Source organism: Panthera pardus, unplaced genomic scaffold (assembly GCF_024362965.1).
Source record: "Panthera pardus isolate Hobbes unplaced genomic scaffold, ASM2436296v1 HiC_scaffold_27, whole genome shotgun sequence".
Classification (NCBI taxonomy): Eukaryota; Metazoa; Chordata; class Mammalia; order Carnivora; family Felidae; genus Panthera; species Panthera pardus.
This window is the reverse complement of record NW_026526843.1, coordinates 37,961,889-37,982,592: the sequence shown is the minus strand read 5'-3', so window position 1 is coordinate 37,982,592 and position 20,704 is coordinate 37,961,889. Positions and strand designations below refer to the sequence as shown.

General features: G+C 41.4%; 1 protein-coding gene across 2 annotated transcripts in view; it reads right to left on the bottom strand.

Annotated features, from left to right (window-relative positions):
- ACSL4 (acyl-CoA synthetase long chain family member 4) overlaps positions 1 to 16,608 on the bottom strand; it is an 87,663-nt gene extending 71,055 nt beyond the window's left edge. The window contains exon 1 of one of the 2 annotated variants that reach the window (XM_053891267.1): positions 16,287 to 16,608. The gene's annotated coding sequence lies outside the window, so the exon portion shown is untranslated. The remainder of the gene's footprint in view (positions 1 to 16,286) is intronic. The other variant, XM_053891268.1, reaches the window with a different exon arrangement.
- Between the last annotated feature and the right edge of the window lie 4,096 nt (positions 16,609 to 20,704).

Genomic DNA, 20,704 nt, shown 5'->3' with positions numbered 1-20,704 from the left:
CATTAAATGTTAACATTAAGGGGGAGCCAGGTAAAGATATACAGAACCAGTGAACTATGTTTACAAATCTGCTGTAAATCTAAAATTGTTCCAAAATGAAGCACTGTTATTTTTTAAAAATAAGCCATCTAGTAAGATCACATTTGAAAAATCTAAAAGAAAAAATGCATTTGGTTAAGAGATCCTGACATATAAACAAGAATATGTTGTAATAAAACTTCTTTGACAGTAAGTCCCTATGCCCTCTAGCATGACAAGAGAAAGGTGTGAAGATTATTACACCACATGGCCTCTCCTGAATATGATAGTGATGTCACCCTATTGTGCACAGACTCACTGATGCAGGAAACAAATGGTTCAGTCTCTCTTTTCTTTGATTTTATAATCATCATTGCTGAAAACTAACCACCATAATAACATTTCTATTTGAGGAAAGTAATTAAAAATACATATAGCCGGTAACAACCAATTTCCTTTGTAATATTTTTTTTTAATTTTTTTTAACGTTTATTTATTTTTGAGACAGAGAGAGACAGAGCATGAACGGGGGAGGGTCAGAGAGAGAGGGAGACACAGAATCTGAAACAGGCTCCAGGCTCTGAGCGGTCAGCACAGAGCCTGACGTGGGGCTCAAACTCACAGACCGTGAGATCATGACCTGAGCCGAAGTCGGACGCTTAACCGACTGAGCCACCCAGGCGCCCCTGTAATATTTTTCAAAACCTAGTTTCTTAAATCCTGGGTGGTCACAGGTGCATGCACATTCATCTGTTCAAAAACAGATCTGTTCAAACATCTGTTCAAAAAGTATTCCGTGAGCATATACTCATGGAGCTTACTATTCAATAGATAATATTGTAAGTGGACATTATACTAACACTGAGAGCAGACATATAGGTAGAATCGGAAAGGAGGGTCGCCTATGAGGCAACCCTTGACCCTATAATAATGGCCCAACCAGACAATTACATACTTTTTTAAAAGCTAATAATAACAGCTACCCTCTGTCCAGTTATGTACGTATTACTGCTTAGGTATTCATTGGCTTGCCTAAAATGTACTTTTTAAAAACTTCTTTCAAATACTGGGGCAAGGAAAAGTCTGCAAAGCCAAAACATGAAAGCAAGGTTCTGAAAAACAATCAAGGAAAATGCAGAGCTGGAAAACACAAACCAGAAACTGAAACTCCAGATCGATTTCACCTCCAGACGACTTGCCAGCTTTTACAAATGACACTGCCTTTTGGCTACACCACTACTCTGGCAAGCATAAAATTTGGAATAGGCTAGTTCCACTGTGGAACATATCTAACAGAGGTTTTATTACTTGGGAGGTTTCATTACTTAAGAATTTAAAACGCCTCAAAGTAAGGAAATTATGCACAGGATGAGATCTGCAAAAAGCATCTCAAAAACAGATTTAAAGGGGCACCTGGGTGGCTCAGGTGGTGAAGCATCCGACTTCAGGTCATGATCTCACAGTTTGTAAGTTTGAGCCCCGCGTCAGGCTCAGTGCCGCGACAGCTCAGAGCCTGGAGCCTGCTTGGGATTCTGTGTCTCCCTCGCTCTCTGCCCTCCCCCACTCGCGCTCCGTCTCTCTGTGTCTCTCAAAAATAAACATTTTTTAAAAAATTAAATAAAACAGATTTAAAGAGAAGCAGCAGAGCAGTAAAAACTCCCAAGGAGAGGAGGAGTCTTTCTATCTCCGTGAAACACTACTGCTTAAGGAGGGGTACTAAGTGTCATATAAAGGTCAGCTAAGAAACTTGCTACAAGGTTAACAGTGCTGATATTTCCTACTAACAGGTACTGCCATTTATCCCTGAAGCATTTAACTTGTGCTGCATCTGCAATGTAATGTGCCTATAAGACACCCTGTTGCAATTACTTCTGAAACATTTAATCTAAAATATGTCATCATTTTTTAATGTTTATTTTTGAGAGAGAGAGAGACAGAGAGACGGAGCATGAGTGGGGGAAGGGCAGAGAGAGAGGGAGACAGAATCTGAAGCAGGCGCCAGGCTCTGAACTGTCAGCCCAGAGTCCAATGCGGGGCTTGAGCTTACAAACCACGAGATCATGACCTGAGCCGAAGTTGGACGCTTAACCGACTGAGACACCCAGGTGCCCCGCTTTTTTTTGTTTTGTTTTGATGTTTAAAATATATCAGCTTTAAACTAGGTTATAATTCAACCCTCCTTTAAGCATCTGTAACCAATCTGAGCAGCAGTAAACCATAAGAAGGCAGTTTGCTTTTGTATGTACATGGGCCAATCTGCTGCTTACTCTTCCTCAAAAGCAAAACCAAGGTCAACCCAGAGGAAGGTCTGAAAGCAATAGCTGTCTGTTACTATACATCTTCGGGTCTGATACTTATGTGACAGTGGCTTACAGGCCAGATTTTTAAAGAATAAGAAAAGGGATTAGCCAAGCACTTCCAACACCTCTATCTTAGGGTTTCCAGGGTTGCCGTGCCTGTAAGTAGAAGAGGAAGGCAATGAGGTTCAGTGCCTGGTGCCAAGCCCAGGCAACATCCTGCTCTTTCAACAGCGATGGGGCAGTGCCGGTAAAAGCAGGAAAAAAAAAATTTTTTTTTAAGGTCTAGCAATAGCAGAACGTGGCCCCAGACCTGGCCAAGTACCAAATTCAACACAAATTCTAAAAGTTCAGAACATCATTCCACAGAACAATTTTATGCAACCCAAATATGTAACTATGCCACTCTGAAATGTCACTGATTTTCTTTCACACAGGAGGGAGAAGTCAGCAGCAGAGGCAGCAACAAATCTTAAGAACTGATTTTGCATCCTAAACAAAGTCTGAATCACTCTCCCCAAAGCAGAAGAAACTTTTTCTCATGATTTCATCACAAAATGTTGTAACATCTAGAGGAGAATGGACACAGAAAATTACCTTAGTGGTACATTAGAAAAGAAGAAATCAAGTCCAGGTTGAGAAACAGTTCTTTCAGCCAAAATTAGCTGCTTCTAAAGGAATCGCTTGCATATGGCTGACAGATGGTAACTAGACATTGTGGTGATCATTTTGCAGTGTATACAAATGTCAAATCACTATGTTGTACACCTGAAACTAATACAATATTGTGTGCAACTGTAAGAATAACAAAATAAAGGATATATCTTTGATTACCTACTCAATAAAACAATAATCACACCTTTGAAAAAAGACAAGACTTTTGTCTCAATTGTGCAGATTTCCACTGGAGACTGTGGTATCACCAAAATAAACACAGCAGGGCTTCTCAATATACTCTTAGCTTAAAGAACCCTATAGGCTACAACTTGTTTTTAAAATATGTCTTTAGAGGGAGCGCCTGGGTGATTTAGTCGGTTAAGCATCCAACTTCGCCTCAGGTCATGATCTCACGGTTCGTGGGTTCAAGCCCCACATCCAGCTCTGTGCTGACAGCTCAGAGCCTGAAGCCTGCTTCAGATTCTGTGTCTCCCCCTCTCTTTGCCCCTGCCCTGCTCACACTGTCTCTCAAAAAATGAATAAATGTTAAAATATATATATTAAAATATGTCTTTAGGGGCGTCTGGGTGGCTCAGTTGGTTAAGCATCTGACTTTGGCTCAGATCATGACCTCACAGTTCATGGGTTCGAGCCCCAGGTCAGGCTCTCTGCTGACAGCTCAGAGCCTGGAGCCTGCTTCGGATTGCATGTCTCCCTCTCTCTCTGCCCCTCCCCTGCTTGCTCGCTCTCTCTCTCCCAACAATAAATGTTAATTTAAAAAATTTAAAAAATAAAATAAAATAAAAAATGTCTTTGCAGCACCAACTGAAGTTGAGATCCCTGGTTTTCAAACCTTAAGGTACACTCTGGGTATAGATCATATATTCACTGCCTCCTCCCACTCCTTTGGCAATGTCCTAGTATAGCATCCACCTCCTCTTTCCTGCCTGCGGTGCCCTAAGTGACAGGTCCCTTCACTCAAAGGCGGGGAGGCAGATGGCCAATCTTCCCCAGTTGAGGACAACTAGAAACAAGATTGTACATAAGCACTTTCTCCCTAAGAGGTTTAAAAAACTGCCATCTTCAGGGTTAGGGGCTTGTTGAGAAAAAGATCAGCTGTCTGAAAGTTGTGTTAGTGTTAGGGACAGCTCTCCCATTTCACCAAATGTTATCATTGCAAGCATAGGCCAATCACTCTACACAAACATTTCATGTAACCAAAGAACAAGGACATAAATGCAGGCTACCATAGAGATGAGAAAGGGAGTGGGTGACTATCTGGGCACTGGTATGTCTTCTTCCAAGGGCCAGGGTGCCATGGTTATGGCAGTCTCCAGGGTGAGCCCAACGCTTATGGTTATGGCAGTCTCTAGGGTGAGCTCACTGAGCTAGGATTCGAGACAGCCAGCAGGGCTGTGTCGTTTTAAGCCCACTGAATAATCTGTATTCCTGGGGTCAAGAATCATCCCTCATTCACTTCTACCCACCCAGTCCCCAAAGAAATGCTGTGAAAGTGAGGTGGGGGAATTCTATTTCAAAACAGAAATTAAAAAAATGAGGCAGAGGTTTCATGAAGATTTCCATTTTGCAGCTGTCTCTTCTAAAACTACCTTAAAGGAAGGCGCCTGGGTGGCTCAGTTGGTTAAGTGTCTGACTCCTGATTTCAGCTAGTCATGATCTCATGGTTCTGGAGTTCGAGCCCCGCATTGTCAGGCTCCATGCTGTTAGTCTTGGGTGTGTGTGTCTCTCTCTCCCTCCCTCCCTCCCTCTCTCAAAACAAACAAACTTAAAAATAAAACTCCTTTAAGGGATACCACTTGTAAAGAATAAATTATTTGGGGGATATTTCCTAAAGAAAGCTACTGCCCTGCAAACATTTTAATACTCAACAATCTCTTGGTGGTCAAGAGAATATTAAAATTAATTAATTTATATACATATATAAATACATATATAAATTAAAAATCTGCTTCCACATAAAAATCCCGGGCTCTATACTTGGCACTAAAAACAAACTCTAGGAATACAAAAATTTCTGGGGGAAAATTTAGAGTTGTACAACATCCTTATGAGTTCAATCATTTTTCTTAAAAATGTGTAATGTAACTGTATTTGAATGGATATGCCAATGCTTATACTTCTATTTGGGGAAATAAACACCACATAGCTTCCCATCTGCGGCTTGCTATAATTCACCAACAGTGAGCCTGAACCCTGCACCTTTTCTAATTTCCATAAAACTACTTGCTTCACAGAAATTCTAATGGACTCCTGGTAAGCAACTGCCTGGGCACCAAGGGAATCCCAAATATTTTCCCAAAGACTTTAAAACATCTTAGACCAACCCTGCAATTGACCAAATGCTGAAGGTTTCTGTGGCTCCAGGTATGAGAATACTGATTTCCCTGGTCTGCTTTTCTCTTTTCTGCTCTACTTGTCTGAAACACATTCAGCTAGTTCTGCCCAGTTTGACCCCTTGGTCCAGTTGTGATTTTTCAACTCTTCTTTTAAGCTACTTCTCAACTTAGTTATCTTCAGTGGTCATGTGGAACATAGAATCTTTTACTTGGATTCACCCCATGAGATATTGGTGAGGGTCCTGTCTTCTCTTCTGTGTTCAAAGCCACAACTGAATTTTAAGCTCGTTGACCAAGTTGCTGTTTCCTGTGTGAGGGAAGTTTGCAGTTTTCAGTTCATTTGAGAAGCAGAAACAACTAACATATTCCGGGCATAGTGATGATCACCATCTCAACAGTAAGAGCTCTGCTCGTTTCTCCAGATTTTCTTTTATGACTCATCACTCAGGTACCCCAAGGGGAGTGGTCCTTCAAAACCCTGTCATTACTTTTTTATAGCATTAAAATACGTTAACCACATATTAAAGGTAATAAACAGAATACCTAAGAGAAAACAGTAATGTTTCCAACACCCTCTGTAATAGCCGAATCTTGCAAGCTCCCCTCTCGTTAATCAAGTAATACAGAATGTCTATCCTGACTCCTGTGTAAAATCTGCTACCCTGACAACCCCGATGACAGAAAAAATCCTGGTAATGCAAAATCAGTTTCCAAAAAGCCAAGATGCGCAGCTTTCAAGAACAGTGACGCTGTTCCGATCGCCATAACAAAAACACGAGCAGGTATGTCGTTGGTCTTGACATTCATGCTATTGTCTATGGGGTAGACTCTTCTTCTGGTACTCTACTGCATTCATTAAAAATGGCTAAAGTTATCAAAAAGTATTCAGTGTAATGTAAACTAAGGTATTTCCACCTCTAAATCCACAGCACAAACCCGGAAGAGGTTATAAAGGAACCTTCGATGGATGTGCTTAATAAGTGCTTCAGGAGGACATGAGAGAGAATACATGACATACTTGCCCAAATCAAACTTGATCCTCCAACACAGTTCTCATAATATTCAATTTTATATACCACAGACTGAGATGCCACAAAGATTCATGCTGCTACAGATAACCTAGACTTTCTTCACTTTTATAGGTTGTAAAAGAATACAAGTATGCCCACGCCTTTGCCAAAAATTAGAGCAGCTGGGTGTTCTCTGAGTCAAAGCAACTGTTCAAGCTCAATTTTAAAATCCTTATTAAAACCAAACTCCACCGAAGAGAGATTGCTAATGACATTTTGATATATCACACACTTACACATCATTACTAGTAACTACAATTTAAAGAACATGTTCATGGTTAAATTCAAAACAGAACTGAACTGGTTCAACATCGAGAATTTGAGTGTTTTTTAATGTTTATTTACTTTTGAGAGAGAGAGAGAGAGAGAGAGAGAGAAAGACAGAGCGTGAGTGGGAGAAGGGCAGAGGGAGGGAGACACCGAATCCGAGGCAGGCTCCAGGCTCCAAGCTGTCAGCACAGAGCCTGATGCAGGGCTCGAACTCATGAACAGTGAGATCATGACCTGAGCCGAAGTTAGACGCTTAACTGATTGAGCCACCCAGGTGCCCCAACATTGAGAATTTTAAAATTCCTTGATTATTTGTGTTTTTTTTTAATTTTTTTAATGTTTATTTTTAAGAGTGAGAGAGAGAGAGAGAGAGAGAGAGAGAGAGAGCGGGGGAGGGGCATAGAGAGAGGGAGACACAGAATCCGATGCAGGCTCCAGGCTCTGAACTGTCAGCACAGAGCCTGACACAGGGCTCAAACCCATGAACTGTGAGATCATGACCTGAGCCAAAGTTAGACGCTTAACTGATTGAGCCACCCAGGTGCCCCAACATTGAGAATTTTAAAATTCCTTGGTTATTTGTTTTTTAAAAAATTTTTAATGTTTATTTTTAAGAGAGAGAGACAGAGTGTGAACAGGGGAGAGGCATAGAGGGTGACACAGAATCCAAAGTAGTCTCCAGATTCTGAGCTATCAGCACAGAGCCTGACGCAGGGCTCAAACTCAAAAACTGAGATCATGACCTGAGCTGAAGTTGGACACTTAACTGACTGAGCCACCCAGGTGCCCCTTGGTTATTTGTTTTTAATTTTTTTAATGTTTATTTATTTTTGAGAGAGAAAGAGAGAGGGAGACAGAGAGTGAGCGGGGGAGGGGCAGAGAGAGGGAGACACAGAATCTGAAGCAGGCTCCAGGCTCTGAGCTTCCAGCATAGAACCTGACGCGGGGCTCAAACCCACAAACCATGAGATCATGACCTAAGCCAAAGTTGAACGCTTAACCGATTGAGCCACCCAGGCGCTCCAAAATTCCTTGGTTATTTACTTATGGTGACCACGGCTTTTTTTTTTTTTTTTTTGGTAAGATTATAGTTTGCCCTAGAAACCAGTTATTTTAACTGGAACACTATTTACATGGCAGTGTTTTTCTTTTCCCAACAAAATGTCTTTTTCACTTATTCATAACTACCAATCATGAAAGATGCTCACACAATAATGCCAAGTTGAAGAAAGCAAATTACAAATTGGTATATACAGCAAGAACCCATTCTTGTATAAAGACATGGTTGCACATGACCATACACATGTGCATGTGTGTGTGCAAGTGCCCATACATGTGTGTACACAGTTTTGTGTGCACAAGCATATATACCCAAAAGTTGATAATAGATCTCTCTCTGGGTATGGAATTACAGTGATTTTATTCTTTACGCTTACACTTTCAGTGCAGAAAGTTAGAAAATACAAATAGTACTTTAACAAAGAAAGAAGTTACCCTAAAAAAAAAAAAAAAAAAAAAACCTCTGTGCTCACTAAACACAGGGCACTACATTTCTAGTACAGTGTCATCGTATAATGCATAATAATGGGATCATAAGTATCCTCCAGTGTGTAAATGTTCCATACTATTATCTGTATAATTACTATCAAAATAGTAATCACAAAGTTAGAAATTCACTAGAGAATTGTACAGGGTGAAAAATAAACATATCCCTTATACTGCCTTTCGTTAGCAACACTGCCTTTTCCCCCAGAGGTAACTACTCATGGTATGTATCAATCAGACCTTTTTGTATTATCCATACACATAAGGAAGGTTCTGTTTGCTTTTAGAAAAGTGGAATCACGGTATATGAAGGGTGCAGACTCCCTCCTTCCCCTCCCTCCTTTAACAACGTACTTTGGAACTCCTGTGTCAGTCAAACATAGGTTTGAAGGGGTTTCTTTCCTTCAAACACCCTATGGTATTCCATAGAACAGCACATTATTTAAATCATTCCTCTATTGACAGATATTCAGGTTGCCGTTAAGTTTTCACTGTTATGACCAGTTTCAGTGAAACCTTATACATATCTAGTTTCCTAACAGTATTGCTGCATCAAAATATACCGTACATTTTTTAAAAAATATATGTACATTTTAAAATGAGAGGATTTGGGTATTTTTTTTTTTAATTTTTCAACGTTTTTTATTTATTTTTGGGACAGAGAGAGACAGAGCATGAACGGGGGAGGGGCAGAGAGAGAGGGAGACACAGAATCGGAAACAGGCTCCAGGCTCCGAGCCATCAGCCCAGAGCCTGACGCGGGGCTCGAACTCACGGACCGCGAGATCGTGACCTGGCTGAAGTCGGACGCTTAACCGACTGCGCCACCCAGGCGCCCCTTGGGTATTTTTTTTATCAAGAAGCCATACAATTTGTACTCTAAGTAACAGTGTATGACAGTTCCCATGTCTTTGCTAAAAGTGGATATTATATTTAGTTTTGCCAATGTATTTGGTGAAAAGTGGTTTTCATTTCCTTAATTACTAGAGGGAATTTGAGCATCCTTTTTCTTATTCATCATTTTTATTTCTTATTCTCAGAAATGCCACTTCATAACCCTCTGCTACTTTCTCTAATGTGTGCCTTTTTCTTATTGACTTGTAGGAGCTCTTTATATATAATGGATATTACATAGTAAAAGTCTTTTTCATAATAGGTGAAAGATTTATGTGATCTGAAGAGAAGAAAACAGAGTATATAGCAGAATCCTTTTAATCTAATGTTAGTTAATTAGTTAACCGAAACAGTTGATTAGTTAATCGAAAGTGTCAATTAAAATAAACAATCATAAAAATATGCACATGACAAACATTTCATCTTCATTAGTAGTAAATGTACACCCATCAAACTTTTTAAAAAATTTTTTCTATGTTTATTTACATTTTGAGAGAGAGAGCACAAGCTGGGGACGGCAGAGTGAGAGGGAGACATAAAATCTGAAGCAGGCTCTAGGCTCTGAGCTGTCAGCACAGAGCCCGATGCAGGGCTCAAACTCACAAGCTGTGAAATCATGACCTGAGCCGAAGTCAGACGCTCAACCAACTGAGCCATCCAGGAGCCCCCAACTCATCAAACTTTTGATACAGGGCCAGGAGGCCAAGAGGCCAAGAGGTTTTTTTTCTTTAACTCCAGGCCCACTGATTGTGAACATTTTTAAACTGAATTCTTAGAAAATGTAGAACTTCAAAGAATTTAAAAGACACTTACAAAGCACAATGAGTGAAGAAACACTTAGATTTTATAATTTTTTTTATATAAATCTTTTATCTAATCTTACCCACACTTAACTGAATGGTAGTAACTTGCTTTCATCAAGTCTCCAAAACACTGGATTTGTTTTGTTATAATGACTTGAATGTAACTATCACCCAACTTCAACAATTATCCACATGTGCTGACTTTTCTTTCCTTTACCACTGGATGCACTCCATACTTCCACCCCATCCCCCCAGACATCATATCATTTCATCTGTGAATTTTCACAGGTTAAGTATCAATAGCATCTGTTCTAATGGTAGGTCCTCAAGCATACTGGCACACTAGAGACCAACCTACTAAATCCCAAGTGTTCAGTGCAGTGTATTTTACAAAGGAAATGAAGAGCATCATGTAATGTGGTAGGTCAGTTAAGAAGTCAATTAAAGCTTCTATCGCGTATGTAAATGGTATTCTCCCCTAGTCTGTCTCTTGCATTTTAACTTTGTTACAGTTGTCTTATGCTTTCCAGAAAAGCATTAAATATACAGTTAAAATTTTAAACTACACCCTTAATTTCTTTCTGTATATGATGTGAGGTAGGGATCCATTTCTTTCCAAATATACGGCCAACTGTCCTAACTCAATTTCCATTTTCGACATCACCCACAGGGTGTTTAAAAAAAAACAAAACTAAAGTGTCAATTTCTAACAGACAAAAGAAAGCTATGCAAACAAAACAGTAAACCAACAGTCTAAGTTGAGCTTGATAAGATCAAACTCCTATGTATTTAAAGGTTTGGGAGCCAGAGCAACAGCACTGCTGTACCAGGCTCTGTCATTACCACTCTGGCTTACAGTTAGGATCGCCAAAGGACATCACAAAAGGGATGGACATCTCTCTGAATCCCACAGGTTGCCCTACCTGAAAATTTACATCACAACGAAATAGCCCACTTAACAAGAACAACAAAATCAACTTTCCCAACCCTCTATCCGTTCCTTAATGCTACTCCTGGACCCAAAAGCCTTGTAGACATAGGAAAGAAAATGAATACACTCTTCTGAACCACAATTTCCCATAGAAGTGTAACTAAAAAGTACTAAAAGACAAGGTGAAGTTTGTTAAATTTCCTTTATAACTCAGGGATGTGATAATTTAGAAGGCTGTTTTATCTCTGGGCAAACTTTTTCTGGAAAGGACCAGAGAGTAAATAGGCTTTCAGAGCCATACATTCTCTGTTTTGACTCTGATGTTGCATTTTGAATGCAGCCAGACAATACATAAATGAATGGATGTGAATGTGTTCCAACATAAGTTCATTTATAAAAATAGGGTAGGATTTGGACACCAGCACTGTTTTGCCAGCCTTTGCCTTATACCAATGATTGACCTTTATCAAGTAGGAATCCACTACCCTAGCTGTCTACTCTTCTGAGCAAATATGGTGACACTGAAGAGACAAGTAATAATTTCAGTACCACCTTACAGAAATGAATACTCTCAAAATTAATCACTAGCCTTTTCCTGTAACTTCTTCTCATAATTTGAGCACATCCATTTTTCAAAGTATCAAATTGTAAGTCACCTTAAAGCTAATGCTTATTTTTAAACAAAACGAACACTAAGTGGCTACTATACAAGGAAAGCAACAGTCTAGACATACACATTCAAAAGTCTGGTATTCATTATTCTGAGAATCAATAGTGAGTATAAAAAGCCTCTTAAGTATATGGTCATGATTTGTGACCTCACTACTGAGAACATAGAAGTGAACTTTTAAAGTATGTTTAAATGAGAGCCCAAATTTGTTCTTTGGATCACTTAACAGAAACCTTGATTTAAAAACCATACATACTCTTTTACCCAGTTTTAATTTAGAAAGTGAAACCAAAAATCGCCTTGGCACATCAGCATCTCTTTAATTTTAAAAGATTAATTTTAACACTTCACAGCCTGGTTGAGGCAGAAATTATATTTTCAAGGCACAAAAGATGGCAGCCATTTTAATATGGCAAGAGCATGTGTGAGTATGTATTCACACTCGAAGCCATCAAGGCAACTTATTCAAAGAATGCATTTGAGCTCCAGGATTGCTGAAAAGGAAAACTGTTTACACTGCTTACAGAAATACTGAGTGTCATGCAGACCAGCAAGGAATAAAATTAAGGGACAAAGGCACACCAGACCCCTGGACACCCAAGGCACCATCCACAAAAGGAAAAATTGATAAACTGGACCTCATCAAAATGAAAGGCTTTTGTTCTTTGAAACTCCCTGTGAAGAAGATGAAAGACAAGCTATATAGACTGGGAGAACATATTTGCAAGCCACGTACCTAACAAAGGACTAGTATTTAGAATATATAAAGAACTTTCAGAACTCAACAGTAAAACCAAAAACAAAACAAAAAAATAAATAAATAATAAATCCAACTAGAAAATGAACAAAATATGTGAACATACATTTCACCAAAGAGGATACAGAGATGGCAACTCAGCACATGAAAAGATGTCCAACGTCATTAGCTATTTGGGAAATGCAAATTAAAACTATGACAAGATATCACTAGACAGCAATCACAATGGCTAAAATATAAACTAGTAACCACAGCAGCTGGCAAGGATGAAAAGCATTCATTCATACGTTGCTGGTGGTAATGTAAAGTGCCACTCTGGAAAACAATTTGGTAGTTGCTTTTAAAATGAAACATACAGGTGTCCGGGTGGCTCAGTTGGTTAAGTGTCCAACTCTTGACTGGCTCAACTCATGATCTCATGGTAGTGGGATCGAACCCTGTGTCAGGTTCTGTGCTTGGCATGGAGCCTGCTTGGGATTCTCTCTCTCCCTCTCCCTTTCCTCCTCTCCTGCTCATGCTTGTGCGTGCTCTCTCTCTCTAAATATAAATAAAAATAAACAAATAAATAAAATGAAACATGCAATGACCTTACAACCAGCAACTGCACTCTTGGGCATGTATCCCAAAGAAATGAAAACTTACGTTCACACAAAAAGCAGGACACAATTGTTCACAGAAGCTTTATTTATGATAGGTTAAAAAGGAAAAAATAAAAATAAAAAACCATGAACCAACCAGATGTCCTTCAACTGGTGAATGGTGAAACTGGGGCACATCTACACCATGGAATAGGACTCAGCAATGAAAAGGAACTGGATACTAGAGTCCCTACCGGAATCTCCAGGGAATTACTCTGAGTGGGAAAAAAGCCCATCTCAGAAAGTTACATACTGTCTGATTCCATTTATATACCATTCTTGAAATGACAAAATTATAGGCATGGAAAACAGATTTGTGGCTGCTTGGGGCCAGCGAGGGAGGGGGAATGCTGTGGCTATAAAAGGGCAACACCAGGCATCCTTGTGGTGATGGAACTGTTCTGTATCTTTACTGTGGAGGTGGTTACATGAATTAACCCATGCGATAACATTGCACAAAACTAAATACACACACCCAAATGACTGCATGTAAAACCGGTGACCTCTGATTCAGGTGGATGAATTGTATCTATTTCTTTTTTTTTTGTAATTTTTTAATGTTTATTTATTTTGAGAGAGAGAGAGTGAGCAGGGGAGGGACAGAGAGAAAGGGAGACACAGAATCCGAAGTGGGCTCCAGGCTCCGAGCTATTAGCAGAGAGCCTGACGCGGGCTTGAACCTACCAACGGTGAGACCATGACCTGAGCCAAAGTCGGACACTTAACTGACTGAGCCACCCAGGCACCCAGAATTGTATCTATTTCAATTTCTTTGTCATGATATTATACTACAGTCCTGCAGATGTTACCACTGGGGAAAATTAGAAAAAGGGTATTATTTCTTACAACTGCATGGGAATCTACAGCTACCTCAAAATGACCAGTTAAAAGACAAAGAAAGAAAAAGAATATATAAGGCCAGCCAGTGATAGGAGCGGAAAAATAAAGCTTTTATTTTTGCTAACATCTCAGGAATTGAAAGTCAAGGAAGGGGGGAGGGAAGGAACGCCAAGAAGAGAATCTATAATACAATCATCTCCTAGTCCACTATGGGGGTTTAAGTTTCCCCAGGATTTTGTTTATGTCCCTGATTTGAATGTTCTTGTTGTTAATAAATATAAACTGTATATACATCTATCTCTTCACAGCCCCAGCACAACCACCCCAGGCTATAAACTCACGAAGAGGGTTTTCTTAACCATCATATCCTGGTGGCCTGGCACCAAAACCAGGGACAGCTGAAGGAATGAGATAAGTTCAATGAGTGATAAATGAATGAATGAGATGCCAGCATATTCTTTAAAGTTCCTAGTCAATTACAGTTACAAGGCGGTATGTATATATTCACTTTCAAATTTCTGAAAGACATGAATGTTTTTTAAAGTGTTCTATGCACGTTTCACTTGCAAGCAGAAGTTAACAACACCCAACTTTTGTAAAATGCCTCCCAATTTATAGACTTCCACATATACTCATTTGATAAGATAGGTTATGAATTATGCACACATAAATTGGAGCAAGCATATGCAGATGTTTGAGAAAAACATTCTCAACAACTGTTATAACTAAGGATTTAGGCCACAATGTTAGTGCTGCTTACATCATATAATCATATATCTATCAGTATAAGAACAAAGAATTCAAATTGGGAGACTTATGGCTCACTCTGCCAACCATCAAGAGGCTTTTACAGATGCAAAAACCAAGAGAGGTTAGGTGACTTGTTCAAGGTTATACAATTGGCTAGGGCTGGATTCAGAGCCTCTCCAGAGTCCCAATTCATTTCTCCTCTTAAATTGAATTGGGCAAGACTCTCTTATCTCCACCCATCCCACACCTACCCAAAACACAAACAAAAATGTTAATCTGAATCATTAATTTTTTAATAGGGTTTTTAGGGGAAAAGCTTTTAATTGTTGCAGTGCACCTTCCCATGGATGTTTAAGTGTCAAATTCCTTCTAGTATCAGAACAATATGGTACTTTATTCTATGGTGCGAGTATACTAACGGTGTAATGTTTCATCCTCCACCCAAAGAAAGGGTGGAGAGGGTGTTAACTCCAACAGGAGTCTTACATGTCTCACACGTTAGTAGCTTCAATCGAAAAAGAGAGCTATTTTATAATTCAAGAGGCCTTATGCTATAAAAAGCTTGACTGATATCCTCATTGACAGTCCTGTAATTGAATCTTCCATTGCATGCTGCCTTAGGTATCAAGAACAGTTAAAAGTATTAGAGGCAGAATAAAAGAAAAACTAAAGTGACGAGCAACTACCAGGAAATGGGACTTTAATTAGGTTAAATCTCTGTTACGCAGCAACATGTAACTAAGCATGAATTTAGAGGTCCTAGAATCAAAACACTAGAGGAACCTTATTTGTGCTCTAGTTCAACATCCTCATTTTTGCAGATGTAGAAACTGAGGCATTGATTAAGGACTTAACCAGTAAAGCAGCCCACTTACTTATTCAGCAACTCACCGTCGTTTCTTGGAGCCATGGCTGATTTTTTTTTAAGGTGAGAGACTATAGCAAAATTAATTTCAAGAGGGTGGGGAAATGCCTTTCAAGGAGGAGATGCTGGAGTGCGGAGAAAATATGACGTCCTTTTTAAAATATGTAACCCCTTGATGGGGGTTAGGCAATGAATCATATTCTCCTCGATTTTTCTATGTGCTATAGACATCAGCCACAATTCTTTCTGTAGGGTCCTCAAATGAGAGGAAGAGGAAGTGAATGAAGCTGATGCTAAATATAAGGCATTCATGAGGACAGGGATGTAGACAGAACGGGGGGCGGGGGGGGGGGGGTGGTGAAGAGCACGCTTCTGCTAGAATTCAGCCGTTTTCTAACGCACCTAAAGATACGGAAGCCAGGAAGAGCTGGGAAGGCAGGGCATCCCTCAAATCCGAAGGGCGGATGCTGCTAGGACCAGAGGGACCACAGAGCACTCGGAGACAGAGCGACCCCGAAGGGACAAGATGGAGTTGAGGTCTAGGGGCGCCCTAAAGGTCGTCTGGAGGTCTGGCAAGCACTTGATGTGCTCCTTCGCAAAGGGTAAAGGCAACGCACAGTAAGCCCGGTCGGGAAGATGCTTCTGGCCCTCGGGGGATGGAGGACGGTGGGTGGCAGGAAGAGAAGGAGGCAGGGCTCTCGAGGACCCTGGACTTCGGAGGAGAAGACACAGAGACCCCCGGGAATCTTCCCAGCACCGGGAGGGAGGCGGGCGGGTAGATCGGCCGGGCTCCCAAAGAAAGAGAGCCCATTCCGGGAACTGGGACGTCCTCTCCACCTCCGCGGGGCTCAGGTGCGGGACGGCGGCGCCGCCGGAGCTGGGGCCCCTACCGCGACAAGGGTCAACAGCCGGGGCTATACTTACCGGAGACGCGGTCCACACGGCTTCTTCGCAGCCGGCCCGCGCCTGGCACCCGGAAAGCCCGCGGAAAAACCGCGTGCCCGCTAGCGCTGGGGCGAGGAGGGGCGCGCCACGGAGGCCGGAGAAAAAGCCGCAGCGGCCCGCGCGCACCCGGACGGCCGGCGGAGGTGGGACGAGGCGCGGCGCGGCGCGAGCCCGGAAAAGACGCGCCCGGAGGGGCGGGCGGAGCGGGGGCGCGCGGTGGTGTGGCTGAGCCGGCCGAATCGCGGGCGGCCGACGTCTCGGCCCACCCACGCTCCCGCCTCCGCTCGCCCCGGACGTCAGCCGAGGAGGCGGGGCCGAGAGGGCTTCCCGAGGCGAGGGAGGGTGCTGCGGGCGAGCCGAGTCGACTAACGGCTCCTCGCTGGCTCGCCGCAGCCTCTCGCTCTGGCTTCCGAGTCGCCGGGAGGGCGGGCCGGCTGGCCGCGTTATCAAGTGTGCTTTCGGAAGGGCCTGGAGCCTATCCGATTTCAGCGAGGTCTGGGACGCGCCCATCGCCCGCACCTGTGCTGGCTTCCTAGGACTCAGCCCCAGGATGAAAGTTCCCCTCGGGTCATCTTCCAGCTGCCCTTTACAGATACTCATCTTTGGACCTAGCCTCTCTTTCTTCTGAGGGAGATCCTATTCTTTGATTAAAGGCATACTGCTCCTCCAAGCCTGAGCCAATGTCCTTGTTCCTTTCACCTCGCCTCTCACTGCGTTAAGACCCCAGCTCCCTCTCGCTTATGAAATACCAAAAGAATGGGGAGGAGGGGGGTTCACTTTATGTCTTTCCTTCCCACCGTGGTGTAATGGCAAAAGAGCCGACAGCTGATAAGGGTCACCGCGGCATTTTGACATTTTACTGGCCATGATCGTAGCTCATGAGCCAGTCCTACAAAGACCGTTCCCAAGAGATTCAAGAAATTGCTGTTAAAAATAGAATGCTGGTGAACTGCCTCAAGACTGCAAAAGGGACAGACCATAATTGTAAATGAGCCATGACAAACTGCAAGAATATATCACCAGAAGAAGTAAAAAGCACCAATATTCTTCCAAGCTCCCTGATGCATAATGGAGGACTAACTTCCTATTCCTGCTAGCAATGGACATTTCATTTCACTTGCTATTTCCCATCTTCCCATAGAATTACTTGTCACCCTACAGGCTAGAGTCATTGTTAACTTTACCATGCATCCAGATCATCTTGGGTGCTTGTTAAACTATGGGTGCCTATAGCTACAACCTCCGGATACTCTGTTTAGGATCTGAGGGGGACTGAGAAATTTTACTTTTTAATAAGCATCCCAGGTCACACCATGGTGGTTGGAGGCCAACATACTTATTCTGAACTGGGATTACTCAATTTCCAACAGGCCCGCCCACTTACATTTAATATGCCTACAAATATTACTAAGGCAATCATGAACTTCCTTTTTCGAGATTGACCTAGAGAGTTCTGGACTTCAAACGAATTTCTCACGTTTATTTTATGAGATCTTGTTGCAATAACAGAAATAAGTAATAATTTGCCAGCTATATAATTCACTGGGTGTCTGCAGTATACAGAGCCCTGTCATCCATAGCAGGGTTAACACAAATGAAATATAAGGAATGATCATCCCTGCCCTCAACAAATTTAGTGTCTAGTCATGAAATTAAAACACAGACACAGGACAGACCCAGTATAGCACGTAAGTCAATCTGTTGGACCAAGAAGAAAAAGAACTTACAATTAAAGAATACTTTGGTCCATTTCCTTCACTACCTATCATTTAGCTCAGACCTCTTCAACTAGGTAATCTCCTCTGAACACTGAGTCCTCAGTTTACTGAAGTTCCTCCAGCGTTACAAGGTAAAAAGGAAACCCTAAAGCTATCAGGTTTTGTTGGTATGTATGAATTTGTATACATACATACCTGTGCATATGCATGTGTGTATATATGGATATAGATATATTTATCAGACCAAGAAACTACTTGAATGTTTCAAGATCTTTATCACTTAGGTTATTCATTAATACAGACAGTCCTGGCTACCTTTATCACATACCAGATCTCCCCTTCTACGGTTAACCACACCCAGGATGAAGCCGGAAGAAGAGCTACAACTCCAAAAAGGAAATCAAGTGTATCCATACTATTTCTAGCTTTCCTTTCTCACTCCTTCAAGGTCCAGACAAAACCTTGTTTAATTTCTTGTCATCGGAAACCCTCAAGCATTCCTACCCAGGAACAAAACATTCCTCCCCCCACCCCCCATCCCCCACCCCCCCACCCCCCCGCCACTGCCAGCTGCCTGACATTTTAGAGAGAACATTTGCACGATTGTTTACTAGCTGGGAAGACATGGGATTATTACCCCTATTTTACAGGTGGAGAAATAGATGCAGGTTAAATGACTTGTCCAGTCACATAAGTAACTAGTAACAGAGCCTGGGTTTCCTAACCATGGTTCTCACATCTCCTACACTACTGCCTTTGTGACTACATGAGGTTTCCTGGGTAGTAAGTCCTCCCCAGAACTACCAATCAAATTAGAAACAGAAGAGATAAACATATGGAAATGGAAAACACAGTGCAACTGACAGATTCAAAATACAACATCAAAAGCACTTAAAAGCATGAGAATTAGACTGAAGCCAAATGGAATTTAACACGGCAGCTCTCTTAGCAGGTACTGATATTTAGGCCTTGCTCATTTTACTCTCCTGTAACAAGAAGCTGAAAGAGATAGTCAAGCCGCTCCTGGCATTAGTTATTTATGGAAGGGCAGAAAACAACGTTCTTCATGGACTGTGTAACAAGCCTTTGCGTGTTAAACATACTTCACAGGTTTGTAAAATAATAACTTCCTCCTGTGGCCCAACTACACGCAGCAGGACTTTATCATAATATTTGCATAGACATGTTATGTTTTGTCATTAGCGAGGCCTTGTTTTTTTCAGGCCCCTAACGAGGCCAAATACTGTCTTCAAAGGTATGCCTTAACAACTGGTAAAATCAGAAACCTAGACAAGAGATGATCTTACTGTGAATATCCCAAGCTACTGCATTCAAAAATGGTCAGCAGTGTAGTAGCTAGATCTAAATGTTATCTTTCGAGAAAGGATTCTTTCATCTTTTTCAAATGATGATTTCTTTTCATCCTGGCATATTGTACAGGTTTTTATATGAACTGAAAAAATAAAAAAATAAACATTAAAAAAATTTTTAAGTGAATTCCTATCCCCTCTAAATAAAAGCCTCCACAGTGTCCTTGCAAATTGCTTTAGCAATTCCTTCCCAAAAGTGGGTGGAAAAAAAGAACAAAATATTCAGATTATCTGTAAGGCCAGAGGCAAATGAAATGGGCTGTGGTTGTCATCAGATCTGCATGGAAATTACCTTTAGTATATTTTTGCCCACTTTCTGTAGTGATTCTAGCCCGATAAGGTTAGGGGGAAAGATAGGTCATCAGTATCATAACTCACATTCAATCTGTCTTCATTTTCCTTTCCCTTTCACATTCAAGAAGATTAGATTTCATCTCCCATTCTTAAAAGACAAGTCAAATCACAACAACATTTTTTAATGTCCCTTACTCAGAATCATTGACTACTAGAGCCAGGAGGCCACTAAGAGGCAGACTAACAGGACTGAAAACCATATGGGCTTTGGACATGGACCAAACTAGACCAAGTTACATAATCTCTTCAAAGCCTCCTCATCTGTAAATTGGGGATAATAATGGTCCCTCATTCATAGGACTCTTCTGAGGGAGGTTAAATGAAACCATGCCCGTAAAAAGCCTGGTTTATGGCAAGTGTGGAGAAAATGGTGGCTATTAATTACTAAGTTTGACCTCCTCATTTTACACGTGAGAAAAAAAGGAAACTGGTACCAAAACTCACATCTCTCCATTAGACCACACCAGTCTTTCTCCAGATTCTCCTATTTACTGACTGACTTTCTTTAAAGCCAAGGGCGAAATTCCTTAAGTTTCTACAACCACAACCTTCACTTTCATTTACTAAATCACCCTCTGACCTCCAGGCTTCAATCCTCTAAATATGCCCTTTGCTAGTGCCTTCTATGAAATGGACAAGCCCCTTCATTATACCTAGATATTCATTCTGCTTAAACCTTGAACACTTACTCAAAGCACTCCTTCTCCAAACTAAAATGCTATAATAAAACTGTCTCATTTGAGCGCCTGGGTGTCTCAGTCAATTAAGTGTGCCACTTCAGCTCAGGCCATGATCTCGAGTTTCGTGAGTTGGAGCCCTGTGTCAGGCTCTGTGCTGACAGCTCAGAGCCTGGGGCCTGCTTTGGATTCTGTTCCTCCCTCTCCCTCTCTGCCCCTCTCCGTTCCCCCCCCCCCCCAAAATAAACAAACATTTAGAAAAAAATTAAAAAACAACA